The sequence below is a fragment of the Pantherophis guttatus genome, chromosome 5 (genome assembly GCF_059756535.1).
Source record: "Pantherophis guttatus breed Tessera chromosome 5, ASM5975653v1, whole genome shotgun sequence".
NCBI classification, from domain to species: Eukaryota; Metazoa; Chordata; class Lepidosauria; order Squamata; family Colubridae; genus Pantherophis; species Pantherophis guttatus.
In genome coordinates, this window is record NC_142067.1 from 93,684,297 (window position 1) to 93,689,683 (window position 5,387).

General features: G+C 38.7%; 1 long non-coding RNA gene across 1 annotated transcript; it reads left to right on the top strand.

Annotated features, from left to right (window-relative positions):
- Positions 1–648: 648 nt before the first annotated feature.
- On the top strand, positions 649–4,440 carry LOC148113524 (uncharacterized). Its single transcript, XR_015728312.1, has 3 exons — positions 649–986; positions 2,107–2,264; positions 4,317–4,440. It is a non-coding gene; the product is annotated as an uncharacterized LOC148113524 (long non-coding RNA).
- Positions 4,441–5,387: the final 947 nt, after the last annotated feature.

The window sequence follows — 5,387 nt, forward strand, 5'->3', positions numbered from 1 at the left end:
CTTCTTGGATGAGAAGTGAAACATCTTCAAGAAAAAACAAAGCAAGTCTAGTTGCCTTTTGAAAAAGGTCTTTTGGGACATTTCATTTACTGTAAGTTGAAAATTGTCTCTTTTCTCAGATGGTCATAGCTAGTCTGAATGAGAATTGACTTATGTATCATGAAAGAATTCTATATGCAGTAGCAACACCAGAGAAAGGTAGGCCTACCATGGATTCCACAACTACCACAACTGGATTTCTTCATGAAAGAGAAAGCAATCCCAACTCTTCTCGATCTCATGATGTTAGCTGTGTTGAAGAACAAATTGATTTATTTCCAGTTCAGTGCTACAGTGGGATTAAAAATTCTGAAAAGCTAGGTGTTTGTTCGGATAGTATGATTCTATTTATACTTAGAAATAACTTCTGACTCAACCCTGTTCCAGCTCCTAATTTTTAGGCTCTGAAAAGGAAATGCTAGTATGATGGCTTTGCAAGTCCCCTTCCATAGCCCAGAGGGAGGAATAAAATTAACAAGTGCTTTAGCAATTGTGGGCTGAGTCAGCAGCTCTATAAATTGAATAAATAAACCATCAAATAAAGTAACATGCATCACAATGTAAATTACAGCCCTTAGGTACCTGAGTTGCAAAAGGGCAATGCTTTCATTGTGACACTGCAACACATCTTTTTGTCATTACAATGGGAGGAGAAGGAAAGGGAGAGGAAGACCTAGCTGAACAGGTTTGAGAGATGGGTCTCTTATACTTCCCCTCTCCTCTAGGATCTCCCTCTCTCAACTATAGTTAGGAATGCAGAAAAAAACATTGCAATCAGCTCGCCTTTCATTGAGAATCTGTAACTGCACAAGCCAGAAAGAGGGCTGAGAACTGAACAACTAATTCCCACAGCACTGTCTTAGGCCTAAAGAAATTTACCCATGTAGTAGACTGTATTACTATTATCCTTCTCATCGTCTCATCTTTCATACTACCTTGTCCTATTGGTAAGTTATAATTTATCATTTGTTGTTTGTATCTTATGATTAATGGTTGTAACTATGATTTATGACTTATGACCTATCACTTTGTTGTTTGTATGTAAACTGAGAGCTTCAGCACCAGAGATATATTCCTTGTGTGTCCAATCACACTTGTCCAATAAAGAATTCTACTCTACTCTACTCTATTTTCTATTCTATTCTGTTCTGTTCTGTTCTGTTCTGTTCTGTTCTGTTCTGTTCTACTCTACTCTACTCTACTCTACTCTACTCTACTCTACTCTACTCTACTCTACTCTACTCTACTCTACTCTACTCTATATTCTATTCTATTCTACTCTACTATATTTTCTATTCTACTCTATTTTCTATTCTACTCTCCTCTACTCTATTTTCCATTCCATTCCATTCTATTCTATTTTATTCTACTCTACTCTACTCTATATTCTATTCTATTCTATTCTATTCTATTCTATTCTATTCTATTCTATTCTATTCTACTCTACTCTACTCTACTCTACTCTACTCTACTCTACTCTATATTCTATTCTATTCTACTCTACTATATTTTCTATTCTACTCTATTTTCTATTCTACTCTCCTCTACTCTATTTTCCATTCCATTCCATTCCATTCCATTCTATTCTATTTTATTCTACTCTACTCTAATCTATATTCTATTCTATTCTATTCTATTCTATTCTATTCTATTCTACTCTACTCTACTCTACTCTACTCTACTCTACTCTACTCTACTCTATTCTATTCTATTCTATTCTATTCTATTCTATTCTATTCTAGGCAGTTTGTCTCCCTGGCATGAAACATGCCAGCATCCAATGTTCTGGATGGTGTTTTTTTTCTGTCTTTTCTCTTCTGAATGGATTTAAGGAGCACTGCTAAGGGCAGGCAGGCAGAGAGTTTCCCTCCTTGTCTTCAGCATTTTACATTAGCAGGCACAAAATCCATCACAAATCACCTTTAGCTGCTTCCAAATGTTTTTGGACTGAAAATGGTTATGTAGAAGTCCTGTCCCCAGACTATTCAGACTTTGCTTAGGAAATGCTCCATATATAACCTATCATTGTCTAGGTCTGATTTCAGAATTCCTTTTTCTCTCTTGAAGGTTGTCTTGGGCAAGATGTTGCTTCTGCCACAGAAGCAACTCAAGAGAGACTTGAATCATTAATTAAAGAATTCTGGGCATCAGCACTTTGTGCCTAACATGAAGTTTTCCCTGAAAATGCTGAACCCAAGACCCTGGAATGAAAAGTCAGCAAAAAGGTACTAAGACGTTAACCTAACAGCAGAGGAAAAAACAGTGCCCTTTCATAGAGGGTGGCAAATATCATCATTAGAGAAAAATGACAAGGGTATGTGAGTGAACAAAATTTTACATGGTGATGTAGTGTCCTTTTGATTACAAAAGATATTTCTAATTTATATTTTATTTATTTGTAAAATATATTGGCCACCCATCTTACCACAGGGTAATTCTTAGGTGCATTGTATTTAGTGATCCACTTACAAAATTAATTCTGAAGTAGATGCAGTTTCTTACAGAACTGGCTTTCCCATCTTGAAACCTCAAAATGAATTGAACTATAGCTGTTCATTATGCTGATGAATGGCCATATTGTTTGGGAATGACAGAACTTTTAAGCAAGAAAGCTATTATTGTGCTTTTGTGTAATACTAACAAGTTACAGGTTTCTTTTCACCATTAGCATTTTTTAACCTAAAGCAACCTGAGTAGCCACCTTTTCCAGAAGGCAGATCCAGAAAAACTAAATAACATTGCCCTGTCCTATTAATTAGTAAGATAATGCAGGTGTAAATAAGAGCTGATTACTCCCTCTTTACCTATCATTTTGAGGAGGGCAGGAACAAATGACACCATTCTCTCACCAATCTTCATCTGAATTTTCCAGCTTTCATCGAATGTAGTTTTCCCACCAACTGTGCTTCACTAGATGCTACACAAATGTCTCTGTTACAATTGGCTGGTGAGGGCTCTCCCCACCCTTTGCTTTTTATTTATTTATTTAGAAGATTTATATGGCCATCCACTCATTCTCAGTGACTCTGGATGGTTTACAAACAATAAACCCAATATAAAAAGAGTAAATAACTGCTCACCCCATGGCAACAACAAGCAGTCAAATGATGGGCTGCATCGTTTGCCATTCCATGGGCAAAACCAGTTCTTGCTAAAGAGTGGGGGCCAGTGTAATCTCTGTGGAGATGATGTTCCAAAGAGAGGGAGCCACCACAGAGAAGACCCTTCTTCTGGGTCCCACCAGATGTACCTCCTTAGAAGATGGGACCCTCATTTTTCCCTGTCTCCTCACTTTAGTGCGTTGGATGGATGTTACCGGGAAGAAACAGTCCTTCAGCTTTTCATATTAAGCTGAAAGATTGACTTCCATGAAAAGGTAGAACTTTTTTTTAAAAAAAGGTTCAACATCTGACAGCTGTGGCTAGGGGGACCTTTGCACAAGTTCGCCTGGTGCACCAATTGCGACCCTACTTGGATTGGGAGGCTCTCCTCACAGTCACTCATGCCCTTGTCACCTCATGGTTAGATTATTGCAATGCGCTCTACATGGGGCTGCCCTTGAAAAGTGTTTGGAGACTACAGTTGGTGCAGAATGCAGCCACGCGAGCTATCGTGGGTGCACCTAGATACACCCACATTATACCAATTCTCCGTGAGCTGCACTGGCTCCCTATTGGTCTCCGGGCACAATTCAAGGTGTTGGTTATTACCTTTAAAGCCCTAAATGGCTCAGGGCCAGGTTATCTTCGAGATGGCCTTCTGCCGCATAGCTCCCAGCGACCGGTAAGATCCCACAGAGTTGGTCTCCTCCGGGTCCTGTCAGCTAAACAATGCCGGCTGGCGGGGCCGCGGGGGAGGGCCTTCTCTGTGGCTGCCCCAGCTCTCTGGAACCAGTTACCTCCTGAGGTCTGGACCATCCCCACCCTATTGGCCTTCTGAAAAATGGTGAAGACCTGGCTTTTCCGGCAGGCCTGGGGCCATTGATCTCGCTGTTGCGATCTTGTGAAATCCGGCCATGAATGGTATGAATGGGTTTTAATGTTTTAATTTTTAAATGTTTTTATAATGTTTTTTTTTAAATGCATTGTAAGCCGCCCTGAGTCTCCAGAGAAAGGCGGCATATAAATTGAAATAATAATAATAATAATTGTTGTTGTTGTCGTTGTTGTTGTTGCAAAATGTTGGCCATTTGTTTTTAATGTGTTCTTCAGCAAAGTGGTGAGATGCTAACTTTTCTTGGTTTTTTTACTTCTCTGTCATGACACCTGCCCTCTTAGTTGACATTCCCCTGAGATTTCTACAGGCAACATCATGGCCGTCTCTAAACAAACCCTGAAAAATTTATTCTAACCCTCTCCAAGTCCTCAGAGTGGATGAGAGACACCTTTTGTGATGTGATTGGTATGTTTGTTTTCCTATGACTCTTGTTCTTGTTGGATGTTTGATGATGTATTCTGAGTTTTTACTATAATTTTTGTTGATGTATTTTTTTAACCGTCCCAGAATTGCACAAACTGGGACTTCATATATATTTATTAAATAAAGGGGGAAAAAAAGAAATGGATGAAATTAACAATAGTTCTGCCAAATGGTAGGAAGAGTTGTAAAAGTGTTGAATTTTTTTTCTACCATTCCTCAAGAACCAGCCACAGAAAGAGCCTTGGTGGCATAGCAGACTAAAGCACTGTTAAGTAATACCAGCTGCCTCCAATTACTGCAACTTCAAATCTCACCAGGCTCAAGGTTGATTCAGCCTTCCATTCTTTCGAGGTAGGTAAAATGAGGACCTGGATTGTGGGGGCAATAAGCTGACTTTGTATAAAAAAGAACACCGCTTGGGGGGAAGGGGCGAAAGCCCTACTAAGCAGGTATATACAAAAGTATGAAGGCTGTTGCTTAACGCATTGTAAGCCGCCCTGAGTCTCCTGAGAAGGGCGGCATATAAATCAAACTAATAAATAAATAAATAAATAAATAAATAAATAAATAAATAAATAAATAAATAAATAAATAAATAAAACAATTGGTTCCTGTTTTTTCAGCATGGGAGGGAGAGGAAGAGAAACACAGAAATTCACCAGTTGAGAACCATGTTTTACCAGCAGACTGGACAGAAATCTTTGCTATAGTATGGCCATAGTGAAGGAAGGGTTTGAAATCCAGACAGGAGTTTGTTCAGGCAAACCCATTTCTAGGTCTTTTATGCAACAGCTGAAGACTGACTATGAAAAAGCCCTAAATGCAGTTTGCTTGCATGAATGGAACCATGGTCTCATGCAGAACTTAATATATTTTAACTTTTTACTTTAACTTTTTTAATGCAATTTTTCTCATTTTGATTTTTTTTA